General features: G+C 45.8%; 1 protein-coding gene across 5 annotated transcripts in view; it reads left to right on the top strand.

Moving 5' to 3' along the window:
* Positions 1-16339, top strand: part of Lrrc8d (leucine rich repeat containing 8 VRAC subunit D) — a 108455-nt gene that overhangs the window by 25813 nt on the left and 66303 nt on the right. The gene's annotated exons all lie outside the window — the stretch shown is intronic.

Below are 16339 nucleotides of genomic sequence, written 5' to 3'. Positions count from 1 at the left end.
CCAGGTGTATGGGACAGGGCTGGAAGGGGGGCAGCGCGGTTTGGGAACCTCTGGTTGCTCCCCTAGATTGGCGCTCTCCAGGCTGGGCTGGCCCCTGGGCTGCCCTGCGACTGTCTGGGCCGCCTCCTGAAGTCCCCAGCTGCCCTCACTACCCTCTCCAGCTGCTGCCCGGAGCAGCTGCTCTTTGTTCCTCTCTCGCTGGCCTGAGGTTGTCTAAATACCGTTCTGGGAAGCTTGGGATTGTTGGGTGTCGCTGAAGTTGGTGTGAGGGAGAAAGTGGAGAAGGAAGGAGGAAGCTGATAGCTCTGAGCGAGGAGGAGTAAGGGAAGCTTGACAGCTAGGCTGGGAACCGGGGAGGTGGGTTGCTTGTAGAGTCAGGCCATCACAAATTGAGGGAATTGGTAGTGCAGACACAAACGCCAGAAAAGTAGGGACCACAAGTGAGCGACAGCCGTTAGTTCTGAGGTGTTTAGTCTGGTGTCTGGCTCCTTACCTCTGCTGTGGTTTCACTCTGTGGAAACATGGAGCTTTATAAATATAAGCCAGACACTCTTAATTTATTAAATTCCAGTTGTCACCAAGCTAAACTAGAGATTGACTTTTCTCATACTCACGAGGTCGATAGAATTCCCTAGCTGTGCCTTGTTTGGTTCCATATGTTAGCAGAAGGAGGAGTAAAATGCTCAGGAACAGGTGGGTTTATACTGTAGACTTCACACTATCATTTCTGAAGATGTTCTTCCCTCTGTGGACTTAGGTTGGCTTCTCCATCACTGATGGGGTGGTTATTAGGGCAGGTTCAGTGTGTGAGCAGCGGAGAAGGCAGTCTTCAACCTCCTACTTGTTTTGGAGGCTGCAGTTTGAGCAGATGACGGAGGGAAGTGAGACTCGACCAAAAGGAGGACCTTTTTCTGTGCATACTTCAGCTCGTCATCTTTGGGGGCAGCCAGGCTTTCTCAAGAGGCAAGCTGATGACTGAATTCAGATCCATGCCACTCAGAGCACAGTCTCACCATGTAGTCTTGAGTGGCCTGGAGCCCAGAGATTTCCTGGCCTCTATCCCCCACATGCTGGAATCAAAGACTTGCAACTTCACACACACCCAGTCTAATTATATCATTCTAATCCTGAAGATGTTACATCAAAATATATTTTTTGCATAATTAATTTTGCTTTAAGAGAAGCTCTCAGATAATGCCAATAAGTTTGTGCCCACCTTCTTTCCATATCAACAGTTTGGAGACAGTTTCAATGATAATATCTGCTTATTTCGATGATTCTTCAGATTAAACATTTTTATCCTATTTATTTATTTTGTGTGACTCACAGCACAGCACACGTGTGAAGGTCTGAGGACAAGTGGAAGGAGTCATGTCTCTCCTTCTGTGTGGGTCCCCGGGATCAGTTCGGGTCATCAGGCTTGGTGGCAAGCATCTTTATCTGCTGGGCCACTTGGCCAGTCCCAGAACATGAGTGTCTTTAAAGACAGGTGTTTTGAGCACCTTAAAAATGTTGGCAATTGGTATAATATAGCAACAGTAGCCAAAATATTTTTTATGGCCCGAGCAGTTAATTTCCTCCTTGTTGCCTTGACTTGGGTTTGAATTGAACTGTATATTATCTGTATTTATGCCTCTTCTTCTTCCAGATACACTGTAAGAATAAAAGCAAACCATCCAAGCCCGTACCTCTTCCCTTTCTCTCCTTTATTTTTCTGCTGAGGATTGAACTCAGGACCTTGTGTGTGCTAAGCAAACTGTCTTCCATGCAGCTATACTTGATTTCACAAAAAAATATTTCTAAAGCATCTATATGGCGGTTATTTTTCACATTTTTTATTCAAGTATATGCACTGCCCTCAGGTTTATTAATTGCTTGAGTACTTTGCTTGGTATCTATTTGTCACTCTGCTGTAAGATATGGTGAACTACTTTTGCTGACCCTCTGAACCTGGCCTTGTTATGACAGGGTATATTCCCACCTCAGTGGAGTTGGGTTTTTTGGTTTTTTTTTTAAGATTTTATTTCATGCATATGGGAATTTTGCCTGCATTTATGTATGTATGTATGTATGCATGTATGTATGTATGTATGTGTGTGTGTATGTATGTATACCATGTGTGTGCCAGGTGCCTGTGGAGGTCAGAAGAAGGCCTCAAATCCCCTGGAACTGAACTTAGAGATGGCTGTGAGTCACCATGTGGCTGCTGGGAATTGAACCTGGGTCCTCTGGAAGAGCAGCAGTACTTTTAACTCCTGAGCCGTCTCTCCAGCGCCCCTCAGTAGAGTTTAAACTCAGAAGTAATACAGTCTTTCAGGCGTTCTGGACTGTTTACAGGCTGCTTTCTGTAACTTACCTGTAATCAGTGGGTTCTGGCAACTGCGAGGTGAAACGGTCTGTGATTGGACAGAAAACTAAAGTCTGCAAGAAGTATGTTAGGGGCTGTGTTAGCCAGCGAAGATGCTGGGTCTTAGACGGGGCTGTGTTAGCCAACGGAGATGCTGGGTCTTAGACGAGGCTGTGTTAGCCAACGGAGATGCTGGGTCTTAGACTGGGGTCTTAGATTTTTTTGCCCTCTGGTAGTCTGGAAAGCTGCTGCCTCAGGAAGAGAGAGCAGTGCTAGATGAGGTGGGTCTTTGTCAGTCCACAAAAAGGAGCCTGCACCCAGGATCAGGTGTCCCCAGTTCTAGGCTTTTTTTCTTTTCTGTTTAGACCTGGCGTACAGCTTGAGGCGGTGCCTCTTCTGTGTCTACCATTGATCTAGTCGTGCTTACATGAACGTATTTATGTTCTCCAAAATTTATATGGTGTGTTTTAATCTGCAGCGTCTCATCTCAGCTGTCAGTGAGCATGTACCATTTCGGGGAGTTAGACCAACACTCTACAAGCTTTCAGTATTAAAAAGAACCCTCTCGGGGGCTGGAGAAATGGCTCAGCGGTTAAGAGCACTGACTGCTCTTCCAGAGGACCCGGGTTCAGTTCCAAGCACCCACATGGCAGCTCACAACTGTCTGAAAATCCAGTTCCAGGGGATCTGACACCTTCACACCAATGCACATAAAATAAAGATAAATAAATCATTAAAAAAAAAAAGAACCCTCTCTGCCTTGTGTCTCCGGAAGTAAGTCAGTTCTTACCTGCTGTGTGGTTCTGCCTGTAGCCTTTAGCCATGACACATTCCCCGACTCTCCCACCTGCTGCTGTGCACCGTGCCCCCGTGTCTGCGTTCGGTGCACTTTTACCCAGTTCGCGAGATTCGGGCAAGGGGCTGGAGGTTAAAAAACACAGACACACACAGACAGAGAGACAGCGACACGGGTCATCCTTGAATTTCCCAAGAATGCCCCCTTTATTGTGTTCAGGGGCAGATTATATAGAGATAGCCACGCCCCAGCCAAACCCACCAGAAACCACTCTGCTATCAGGAACTCCTGAAGGTCTCGTGCTCAGAGCAGCTGTAGGCACTCAGATCAGGGGATTACAAGAAATTCAGGATCTGGGGTCTCACTGCTCCCAACAACCTGCTGAGAAGTTCACATTGTACTTATCGAAATTAAGACATGAACTATTTTTATAATAGTCCCTAGATAGGGGCCTGGTATCTAGCTTTGTTGATCAGTTCTTGTATACCATGCAAGACCCCCTGGGTTTGATTCCTTGCTCGGTGTAGATTGTGTGTGGTGTTGTACACCTATAATTCCAGCATTGAGGAGGGAGAGACTGCCTACGCTACCTAGTGAGTTTGAGGCCGACCTGGGATACACGAAAACTTTTTTTCAAAAGCAAAAGTTCCTATGCGGAAATAATTTTATTATCTTGACACTACTTAAATTTGAGGCTGTGCTTAACGAGCGTTTTATGTCATATCTAGAAAGATTCTAATTGAAATTTGTGGTGCATTTTCTTTGGGAAATGAAACAAAACACTGTCTTCTCTTTAGTTATTAGTGTCTTCAGTGGTCTAACATCCTGACTGTACTGCTATGTTAAAACATGAGGGGGAGGTGGGAAAGGGGAATGGAGGAAAATGAGGCACTTGTTCTTGTTTCTTTAAGGGAAAAATGAATTGATATATCCAGGTTTTCTTAAATGCCAGGCACTGCCATTTCTGTCTGTACTGAGGACTTGCTTGAGAAGTGGGTTTGTCTATTTCAGCAGAGAGGCCAAGAGTGAAGAGAAACTAACTGGCTTTGATGTTAAATGCCAAGGAGAAGTTGGGGATCAAGAGCAAATTTGCAGCGGAGATCAACACAAACTAAGGTTTTTGTTGTTTCAAAACCCTGTTACTTTTCTTCATGTGGGTTATAAGGTAAATATCATTGTCTCGGTTGGGAATTGTAGTGCGTTGGCCCACAACTCTCCCAGAAATTAGTGTGCTTTAGTTTACTAATGGATCTCAGAGGTCTTGACTTATTTAGGGTTTTATTTTTGAAATCTCTGGTGAGAAAACTACTTATTATCGCTCAACTAGGTATTGAGTAATGACCGTAGAATCTCTGTGTCTAGGAAATAGTAGGTACTTCTGCACATGAGGCAGGAATTCACGGTACAGGATTCCCCCAGGATGTTAAACCAATTCAGGGCCAAAGGAAAACTAGGCTGAAAATGGTGAAGAGGTGGCCAACATCCTTAGTACATTGCCTCTCAAACCATAAGGATTCCTGGGTGTGATTTTTCCCTCTTTGTCATTCATTAGAATGGTGATCGTGCAAAGCCCTGACTTGAGGTTTAATCTTGTTTCCAGGTTGTTTCTCATGATAATAGACAGAAGTTTCTATCCTGCCTGGTCCTGCAGCCATTCAATTTCCCCAAAACATACAGAAGCTTATATTAATAATAAACTGTTTGGTCTATTAGCTCAGGCTTATTATTAACTAGCTCTTACAATTTAAATTAACCCATAATTCTTTTTTTTTTTAAATTTATTTATTTATTTATTATGTATACAACATTCTGCCTCCATGCCAGAAGAGGGAGCCAGATCTCATTACAGATGGTTGTGAGCCACCATGCGGTTGCTGGGAATTGAACTCAGGACCTTTGGAAGAGCAGGCGGTGCTCTTAACCACTGAGCCATCTCTCCAGCCCCAACCCATAATTCTTATCTATGTTTAATCAGGTAGCTTGGTACCTTTCCTCAGCGAAGCATTCTGATCTTGCTTCTGGCTGGTGACTGCATCTCTGCCTTTCCTCTTCCTAGAATCTGGTTGCTCTACCTATACTTCCTGTCTGGCTCCTGGTCAAGCAGTGGTTTATTAAACCAGCACGAGTGATAACTCTTTACAGTGTACAAGAGCATTATTCCACAGCACATGGTCAATTTTGAAATCCTTATAGTTGATTTCTTCTTATCATCCTCCCCCCCCCCCCCATCCATTCCTTGCGTTTGCCAGGACTCAGACACCAACTGCAGTATCACTGCTGCGTGCTGTCTTACCTGCAGCTGCCCCATACCAGCCTTGTACTCAGTTCCCACAGCTGAGAGTGTCTCTGCCTTCGTCTCTGCACTGTGGTGTTTAGCCTGTGGAAAGGGTCCTATTATTTATTCGTCGTCTGTCGTGGGGGAAAGTGGAGATATTCATATTGAATCTGTCTCTCTGGCTGTTAGGACAATCCTGCCAGTGTTCTGCTTAATATGGGTTAAGTGGGTCAGTGAAGTCTACTAGCCTTAGTACATAAAGTTCTTTATCTAGTTAATAAAGAAAAAAAATGTCTTAGGCCAGGCATGGAGGTGCATGATTTGCAGGGCCAGGAGATAGGAGTGTGGAGGTAGCCTGGACTACACACAGAAACCTTGTTTTGTGTGTATGTCTGTCCCGTATTTATTTACCATCTCATATATTTTCCAGATACTTGTGTTGATGATATGTGGATCTCCTGGTACTATGTGTGCTGGATAATGACCTTGTTTATGAAAAGAAACAGAGGCAGGCATAGATTGAGACTTATATAGACAAAGCCTGGCCTGTTCGACATCTGTGCAGGCTCCAGTCTTAAACATCCCCCTCCCTGCCTCCTGCGTTCTCTCTCTCTGTCTCTCTGTCTCTGTCTCTGTCTCTGTCTCTGTCTCTCTCTCTCTCTCTCTCTCTCTCTCTCTCTCTCTCTCTCTCTCTCTCTCTCTCTTCTCCCCCTTCCCTCCCTCACCTCTATCTTTAAAAAGCAGTACTCATGGTTTGTCTAGTCCCACCTGCCTTTCCAGTGAAGCTTTAAGTTCAGACTTTGGCGAGTGTGCAGATGTTCAGAAGAGAGTTGTTAGGGGGCCAACATTTTTGGAAATAGTTTTTGATTTTCATAAATGTGTTTCCCTTTGCTCTAATGAGTCAGGGTGTATAGAGTTATTATTTGCTTTGTGTATGTGTGTGTCTGGTGAGTGTACGTCATTTGTGCATGTGCCCGCGGAGGCCCCTAGAGAGCAGTGGGTGCCCAGGAGCTGGAGTGACAGGTGATTGTGAGCCACCCTGCGGGTGCTGCTTGTCAGTACTCAGCCATCTGTCTGTCCAGCTGGGTGAGTTTTTGATACAGTTATGTGCAAAAGGCATTATTGGATTACAGCACACACGTGCAAATATTGTTTGGTGTAAATGTAAAGTTTTTATCTCCAAAATGCCCTATAATGACTTTTTTGTTTGTTTTTTAGGGAAGTGGTCTCAGTTGCTACACCAGGCTGGCCTCGGACTCCTGGAGATCCATCTGTCTCTGCCTCTTGGCTGCTGAGATTAAAGGCGTGCGCCACCACACCTGACCTTGCATAACGTCCTTAAGCCTTTTTTAAGGTTTTCGTACAAGAATGTCTGCTGAGCATTTTCTCCTCTCCACCACCCTCGCTGTTCCTGACCCTCCCCATTAGCACCATTTGTCCTTCTAGATGGGCCCACGTCTTTTTCCGTGTCATAAATATACAAGTGATTTCATGTCTCTATAAAATCTAAGAACCATAATGACTTGTTTTACTAACAGATTTCCTGTGGCTGCTAACTGGCTTTAATTGGGCCTCATAGTTTAATTTTGTCTTTTTGTGATTGTTGTTGAAGTTGAGATGTCTTCATTAATTAACTGCCCTTTCCCTGAGCATCTTTTTATGTCTTTGGCATCTCTGGTGTGTGTGTGTGTGTGTGTGTGTGTGTGTCCCCGTCCCCGTCCGTGTGAGAGAGTCTTCCCTTTCCTTGAAAGAATGTTTATACAGCATCTGATATGTTCTATGAATTAATCCTTTGTTGCTCTCTGAAAATATTTTATTGTGTTTAATAATTTGTGTTTGTATCTGTGGCTAGGCATGTGTATATGTCTCATTACTTTCTAGAATGTATCTACTTAATGCGCATGCACACATAAACACACATACACACAGGCTCATAGCCCTGGTAGTGTTGCACGTCTATAATTCCAGCACTCAGGAGGCAGAGGCAGGTGGATCTGAGTTTGAGACCAACCTGGTCTACAGAGCGGGATCCAGGACAGCCAAGGCTACACAGAAAAACCCTGTCTCATAGAAGCGGGGGGGGGGGGGGGGGGGATAGAGGCTCACATAGCTCAGGTCAGGCTAGCTTCAAACTTCAAACGTAGCTGAGTATGCCCTTGAGCTCTGGTCCTCCTGCTCGCACACTGGAGTGCTAGGATTACAGGTGGGTTTACCTGGCCCAGTTCATCCTGAACCCACTTTTTGTTTTGTTTTTTTGGTTTTCCGAGACAAGATTTCTCGGTAGCTTTGGAGCCTGTCCTGGAACTCTGTAGAGCAGGCTGGCCTCGAACTCACGGAGATCCGCCTGTCTCTGACTCCCAAGTATGGAACGCACTTTTATTTTAAGGGTCATATTTTAAGTAATTTCCCTCCACTTTCCTTTATCATCTAATCCACTCCACCCTTCTGGTCCTGTGGCCTTTGTGGAACTCTGTCCATGGGGCGTATCTGTTCTTGGGCCTTCAATACACTGCTTCATTGTTACAGGCATCTACATAACTTAATCTCGTTAGCATAATTGACATATTAATGTACCTTAAGAAGTTCACATAATGGTTTAAATTTGTTGTTTTAGATTTTTGTGATACTGGGGAATGATGTGGGTGTCTTAGATCTCTGGAAGTTGCTTACACTTCCTGTTTACTTAGGTAATATTATATTATATCCTTATATTATATCCTTCTGGGGTCTTTGAAGAGTTAAAGACAGATAGTTATAATTACAGTTTTCCTTAGTTATGATAAAAGATAAATTAGATAAAAAACTTTAGACTCACAAAAAAATACTGTAACTAATTCTTGCTTTATACCTGTTTTGTTTATGTAACTTTATTATGTTAAAGCCTTCCTTTTTAATTAGACAGAAAAGGGCAGATGATGTGGGATGTCCTTTTGTATATGTGTTACTTTTATTGGTTAATGAATAAAGCTGCTTTGGCCTATGACATGGCAAAATATAGTCAGGCTGAAAGGGAAATAGAGGGAGTAGGTGGAGTCACAGAGATGCCATGTAGCTGCCAAAGGAGGCAGATGCCATGTAACAGCTCAAAAAGCAAGAGGTAACAAACCATGAGCCTCATGATAAAATATAAATGAATAAAAATGGGCCAATTTAAAATATAAGAGCTAGCTAAAAATATACCGGAGTTGTTGTAATTCATCTAGTTTCTGTGTGGTCATTTAGGTCTGGGCAGCCAGGAAACCAGTGGCAGTCTCTGACTACAGGGGAACAAACCAAGGACTCTCCATGTGACCGCAGGCCTCCTGTCTCTGAACTACACTGCCCCCTCAGACTATTTTAAAGCAGTCTTCTTGCCCCTTTTATTTTACTTCCCTGTTTTGTGACAGGCTCTACTGTATCCCCAGCTGGCCTTCAGCTTGTAACCAACGATAAATGTGGACTTTCAGTTCTCCTGTCCCCACCTTCTGAGTGCTGGGATTACAGACATGTTCCGCCATGCCTGGCCCATGTCGTTTTGGGATCAAACCCAGGGCTTTGTCCATGCTAGGCAGATACTCCGCCAATTAAGCGGTAGCCACAGCTGGCGTCTTCATTCTTCACACATGCAAATCCACTCTCCAGATGTATGTGCTGATACAGACCGTTCTGTGATGTGATGGCAACTCAGCTTCCACCATCACCTCTTCTGACCTTGCTTGCTTGTTGGCAGCCGTGGCCTTCTCGCAGGTCCCCGTTGCCTGGCTGTGTTCTCACTCCAGAGCCTTCTCTTTCTTCCTCAGTGCTGTCCGCGAGCTTGTGTAGCTTGGGTGGTTCTGAGTGTTTTATGAGGTACGATGTGGTAATCCTTGGGTGCGCACCCTTGAAAGCCTGTTAATTATAGATGTCTCTTTATTACTGGGAAAGCAGCGTCAGCTGCAGCTTGGTTTGCTCCAAGTTTCCCCTGCTCTCCGTTCATGTCTCCAGTTTACATCACACGGAATACTACATTATTGCGTTTAATAAGTAAGCTTTTGCATTCCAGGACAAAGTATAATGTACATTGCTTGGATTTTTATTATAAATAATTTTGAGATCACTAAATCAATAACTTGGGCTTGTTGAATATTGCGTGACAGGGTTTTGTAAGCCAGAGATGGCGCTGTCCTTTCCATCTGCCCAGGGCTTTATGAATTATATTTTTATTTATTTGTTTGTTTAAGTCTGGGTTTCACTGTGTAGCTCTGGCTATCCTGGAACTCACTCTGTAGACCAGATTTGGCTCGAATTCACAGAGGTCTGCCTGCCTTTGCCTCCCAAATGCTGGAATTAAAGGTGTGCCCCACAACACCTGGCCTTAGTTGTTTTCTTTTGAAACAGGGTCTCATGCAGCCCAGGTTAGCTTCAAACTCATGATATATCTGAAGGTGACTTCTGGTTATTGCGTTTCCATTTCTTAAGGGGTGGGACAAGGTGTGTGCCGCCAAGCCCTGTTAGGTTTGAACACAGGGTTTTAGGGTGTTTACCAATTGAGCTATACCCCAACCCTGTGTCTCTCGTTCTTAAGGTGATATCAAGAAGTTTCAATAAGAAAGAGCTTCAGTTTTTATTTAATCACTGACAGTGACTAAGCTTGTAAGAAGTCTGATAAAATTATAACAGTGAATGTTCTGACGCCAGAACCTGCTTAGACGATGAAACAATTCCCACGTTGGAACTGTTCTCCCTGCTGATGTGTTTAAACAGGATTCATTATCTATTTGGCTGAGTGACTACAATGGCCCTCAGCACTGATGGTGGACTTCATCAACATCAGTGTATCCCATGTCGTGTTCGGATCCTTCTGTGTTCCCTCCTCAGCCGTCAGACCCACCTTTTCTGCTAACCCCCTCTTATTATCCTAATAGGATCGACATCCAAGCGCTTCACCAGTCTGCAGATATTTGCCAGGTTCCAAGTATTAAATCTCAGTGCCCCCTCTACTGTCTTCTTAGCTCTCGTGTACCTGACATCGCATTAAGTTTGGAGAATACAGCAGAGAATTGAAAAGTGCCCGAACTTAGAAGACGGCACACAAACCGCCGTCTAGAGTTAGGTCCCAAAATAGACACATGCAGCATAGACCAGACTTAGACTTTAAGACACACACATGACTAGAATGCACAGGTGACAACACAGGGCGCCGTGACAGGTGACAGCACAGGACACTGACAGGTGACAGCACAGGACACACTGACAGGTGACAGAACAGGACACACTGACAGGTGACAGAACAGGACACACTGACAGGTGACAGCACAGGACACACTGACAGGTGACAGAACAGGACACACTGACAGGTGACAGCGGGTTGCAAACTGATTTTGTGCTTTCCTATTCGTGAGAAAAGAATCCCTAAGGGAGGTGATTCTGGTGTTTAGTGTGAACGTTAGTCACCAAGTTGAGCAGGACAGAGCCGTCCAGATGGAGCCATGGTTTAGAGATACAGAGCCCAGTGTGACAGTGACACAGAGCAGAGTGATTGGGATGAGCCGGGATGCAGAGCAGAGGGTGGACGCGTCTTTATTGTCCTTGTTCAGCGCACACCCGGGGTCCTCCATGCTGATCAGGAAGTGTGGGCTTTGTCTGAACAGCACTGTGGGATCTCAGACCTTAAGTAAAGTCCAGGGTGCTGCTGTAGTGCACGGGGACGCAGCAGAGATGGTGCAGTCTTCAGCTGAAGTTACGGGAGGACAGAAAGACCTGAGAAATAGGAGGAAGACGGGGTTTCTGGTTAGTTAGAAAAATGGAAGAGAAGGAAGGAAGGAGAAGGGCAAATAGAGTTTTCTGTTTGGGAACTGTCCCGAACTGTCATTAGTGAGGATAGAAAAACCAAAGAGCAAGTTTGGAGAGAATGGTGAACTTGTTTATTGAGTTGGTGGGACGTAGGGGTCTTCATGTTTCACGGTATATATGTGGAGGTCAAGGGACAACTTGCTGATGCCAGTTCTCTGCCATCTTCTGTGTCCAGGGGTCCCGAACTCAGGTTATCTGATGTGGCCTTACCTGTGGAGCCATCTTCCTGGTCCCATGAACTTGTTTGAAGTGGAGCTGGGGTGTCTGTAGGTGGTTGTAGTAAGGAGGCTGCTTGTTTGTTTCCCGGCTACCCAGACTCCCGAAATAACCACCCAGAGACTGTAGTAATTAAATCACTGCTTGGCCAATTACTTAAGTGTATTGCTAGCTAGCTCTTACATCTAGAATTAACCCATCTCCATTATTTTATATATTTTACCACGAGGGTCATGACCTACCAGCAAGGTTTCAGCATGTCTGTCTCTGGCAGTGGCTCCATGGCTTCTCTTTACTCCGCCTTCCTTCTCCCAGCATTCAGTTTAGTTTTCCCCATTTAACTCTACTCTTCTTCCCTATCACAGGCCAAGACAGTTTCTTTATTAACCAGTGGTATTCACAGCATACAGAGGGGAACCCCACATCAGGTCATTGAGAGGTGTGGGCCCCAGGAGGAATGTGGAGACAGAGCCAGGTACATAGGGCTGGAAGGATTAGCATAGCTACCAACATAATTGACATCCTCCAGGCATGGCAGAAGGATCAAAGACGGAGTGAGCCAGCACTTAGTCATGTAATCCTCACAATAACATCCGTGGAAGAATTACTTATTGTCCTGTTCGAACATGGTGTCTGAAGCCCCATAAGCAGCCAGGTCACCCAGGCTGTGAACGGGGAGCAGCTGCCGGTCATCAGGGGACACGGGGACGGTGATGGTGAAGGGAGCAGAGGTGGCTAGACTCGGTCAGGTATTTAGTTGGTCGTTAGAAGAGTGACATGTGGTGTTAGCTCAGGTGAGGACACTTGGCGATGAGGAGCAGGGCCAGGAGAGTGGACCTTGATTGTGTGTGTGTGCGCGCGCGCGTCCTTGTTTGTGGAGCACGGGATGATGGCTGACACTTTTTTGAGGCAGGAGCTCACTATGTAGTGTAGCATGACCAAGAAAAACCCAGAGACAGGTATTAGGGTTCAGGCTGAAGATCAGAGAAGCAAAGCAGCCAGCTGCTGGAGAGTTCTTACCTCTATGAAATCTTGAGACTGAAAGAGAATGAGTTCTTGTCTCATCCTACCTTATATTCCTCTCTAGTGCCGGGATTAAAGGTGTGCACCACCACCGCCCTGCCTCTGTGGCTAACTAGTGTGGGGGCTGGGGTTAAAGGTGTGTGCCAGCACTGCCTGGTCTGTATGGCTGAGTAGTATGGCTGCTTTCCTCTGACCTCCAGGCCAAGCTTTATTTATGAAAACACAAATAATATATCGCTATAATGTAGACTAGGTTGAGTGTAACCCACTGAGATGTGCTTGCCTCTGCTTCCTGAGGGCTGGGATTAAAGGCATGGGAGGTTAACATTTATGGTTGATTGGTTGATTGAGCAATGTGATTAAGGGTAGGAGAGGGAGTTGTTTACAGAAAACGGGGCGTGTTCAGTGGCATGCACATGCATGGGGGTGGGGGTTGTCCTAGAAGGAAGTCTGGATAGCCTTGCTCTTGAGCCAAGACAAGGGCTCCATGTGAATGTAGGTGGGTGTGCAGGTGGGCGGGGGAAGGAAGCTGGGAAATCTCCCGTGGCTGGGAAATTAGCAAGGTATTAGATGACGTCTTCCAGGGGCCTTGAGACAGACATTCAGGAGTTGTCTTGGGAGAAGGAACCCCTGGGTCAGGGAGGACCAAGAGGTGTCCATTTGTTTATTATGTGTGTGTGGTGGTGCACCTGCAGAGGTCAGGGAGCAGCTGGAGGGAGCCAGTTCTCCCGTCCTCTATGTGTCTCCAGTTGAGGTAGTCATGCTTGGTGGTCATTGCCTCTACCCACTGGGCAACCTTGCCCACCCACGTTGTACATTCCTTAGGGTCCCGTCAGCTGTGGACTGTCATGTTTGTTTTCCTGGTGCTAGGACTTCCCGATAGAGCCCGTGGCCTTGCCTGAGGGTTGGGTTTACTGATTGGAGGAAGCTTCCCTGTGTGGAGGAAAGGAGGAGGAAGATGAGGAGCCGAAGACCGAATGTTGAGGAGTTTGAGTGCTGGTTGTGGGGAAATTGCTCACCTCCTGAGGCTTCAGCTTTCCTGTCTGCAGTGGAGGAAGTTAAATCTGTCTTCTCATCTGGAGCTCTCCGGGGAGGCTTGTGCACCACGCCATTAGGAAACAGCTAATGGATCAGAGCAAGACCAGCCACTGCTCATAGTAGCTCTTAGGCCTGTGTCTTTAGGGGTTGGGAACTTAAGATCAGGTTGGCTGTGGGATACTTTGTTTCTGGGAGAGAGGTCACGGCCAGGAGAGGAGACAGATAGGAGGGCGAGGTTGTGCATGTTGTGTGTTCCTCTTGTGTGATGTGGTTCACTCTGCAGCCACCCTTTAAGAATGGTGCTAACCCCCTAGAGCCCCGGAGGTGTGGCTGGCATTACAGGGTGAATCCAGGTCTGGTAAGTGGCTGTGGAGATTATTGTAATAACTTAACAAGCTACGGAGGAGGTAGGACTCTTTTTACAATTAAGCCTCTAATCTTTAGGCTCTTAGAGATCCCAGAAACCTGGGCGCTTCCTTCCCCCGCATGAAGCTGCCGTTAAACAACTCGGTGCTTGGAAACTTCTTCACAGGAAGACTTGGGGTGCAGCAACAGAGGGAAGCTTTTACAAAATTTATTCTCTTAAGGCTGAGAATACTACTGTTCTGTCTCCACTCCGGTTACCTAGTTTCTGAAGCTCTTATTTCCCCCCGTGTTCCCCCATATTGAAGAATATTAGATATTCTTCAAAGTGAGGCATAGTTTGAAAAACGAAACCATTCTTCTTGAGCTTAAACCGTCTATAACCGTGCTCTCCCGTTTCCTGAGAAACAACAGGAAGGATACGCTTTCTCTAAATAAACTGAGCAGTCTGAGTGTGAACTCAGGGCAGTGGTGATCAAAGATTCCAGTGTGGTCACCCAGTGGGAGGTTCGCAGTCATTCCTATAACCTCGGAAAGTCAAGTCTAATACTAGAGTTGTTTATATGAGTATGAGAATATATGCATAGTTTGGAAGCGTGCCTTGAGTGTGCTTGAGATGGTCTTGGCGTCAAGGCTGTCTCCTAAGATGTAGTTGATTAGTGTGGCATACGTCAGCAGGGAAATAGCCTTCTCAGCCATCACACGTACATGGTGGCATGAATAAGAGTGGTCCCCATGGACTCATTGAATGCTTGGTCACCTGCTCGCGGAAATCTTTGATAGGATTAGAAGAATTGGGGGTGTGGCCTGGTTGGGAGAAGTGTGTCACTAGAGGTGGGCTTTGAGGTTTCAAAAGCCCATGCTAGGCATAGTCCCTCCTTCCCACTCCTCTTCCCTTCCTCCTCCCTCCCTCTTTCCTTTCTTTCCTCTCTCCTGTCTGTCTTTCTTATGGATCAGAATGCAGCTGTTAGTGCGTCTTCAGCACCTTGCCTGCTCCCATGCTCCCTGCTGTGATGGTGATGGACTCCCGAAAGGATAAGCAAGCCTCTAATTAAATGCTTTTCCTTCCTTCCTTCCTTCCTTCCTTCCTTCCTTCCTTCCTTCCTTCCTTCCTTCCTTTCTTTCTTTTTTTTTAAAACTAGAGTTGCCTTGGTTGAGGTCCTGAGTTCAATTCCCAGCAACCACAGGGCGACTCACAGCCATCTATAATGAGGTCCGATGCCCTCTTCTGACCTGCAGATATATGTAGATAGAGCACTCATACATAAACTAAATAAATGAAGTAAAAAAAGTGATTAGTGCTTGCCTTAGAGTTTATGGCTGAACCCCCCACCTCACTTTTACTATCATTGTTATTAGTGGCATGCCCAGCTTTAGGATCGACCTGATGGGGGGAGGGAAATGAAGAAATAACGGGCTCATTATAGAGAAAAGCTGGGATCCGGTGGGCCATGCATTCTGATGGAGACATACCAGCAGTCTGGAAACTCAGCAGTGTTATTAAATAAAACAGAGGATTGGGTTAGCTCATCTCAGTAGGGTCTCTGTGGGGAGACATCTTGAGGAAGCTGCGATTGATGTATTCTGCAGACACTGTCAGCTTCCATGGTTGGACCAAGGTCTTGCAATTCTATGATCCCTGACTGAGGGAATACTGTGTTCCCGTAGGTTTGAGGCTTTAGGGTCTTTGACACGACCATACCCGTGTGTGAATGTTGATTCTTACAGGGGTGCACTCATTGTGTGTGTGTTTGTGTGTGTGCGCGCGCACGTGCATATGCGTGTGCATCACTCACGGATGTCATAGTGCATGTATGGGGTCAGGGGTTAATCCTGTGGAGTCGTTTCTCCTCCCACACCTCCACATAGGTTCTGGGACTCAAACTCGGATCATCAGGCCACCAGTGTCTGCGTTTTAAAGGGAAAGATGGTTACACATATGTGAGATGCATAGAATAAAAATTGGAAGGCCTGTCCACGAATATCTTAAGAGTAGCTGTCGCTCAGTGATGTTATAGGCGGTTTTTAGAAAGATTTATTTGTAATTTCGTGTGTGTATCTGTGTGTGTGCTCGTGAGTGCTGGAGCCCCAGGAGCTGAAGCTGCAGGAAACTGTGAGCTGCCCAGAATGGGTGCTGGGAACTGAACTCTGTTCCTTGGCAAGAACAGTGTGCTCTCTGAAGAGCTGAGTCATCTCTCTAGCCCTAGAGATGATTTTTGCTTTTTAAAAAATACAGCTTTCTGTATTATCTGAATTTTAAAAATAACCAGCTATTACATTTATTATCAAAATGAACCCAGTTCTTTTCATTTTGAAGAGAAGAGGTGAACCACAGCGCAGCCACCTGAGAGGGAGCCCCTTGGCTCTCAGTGTGCTCCCTGCCTGTTTTGGAGTTAGGGATGAGCATACAGCCTCACATCACTTCCTCCTTGTGGGCAGGAAGAAGACAGAGATGTTTGGTTTTTGTTTA

The sequence above is a fragment of the Arvicola amphibius genome, chromosome 1 (genome assembly GCF_903992535.2).
Source record: "Arvicola amphibius chromosome 1, mArvAmp1.2, whole genome shotgun sequence".
Classification (NCBI taxonomy): domain Eukaryota; kingdom Metazoa; phylum Chordata; class Mammalia; order Rodentia; family Cricetidae; genus Arvicola; species Arvicola amphibius.
The sequence above is the reverse complement of the archived record's forward strand: the minus strand, read 5'-3'. Positions and strand labels throughout refer to the sequence as shown.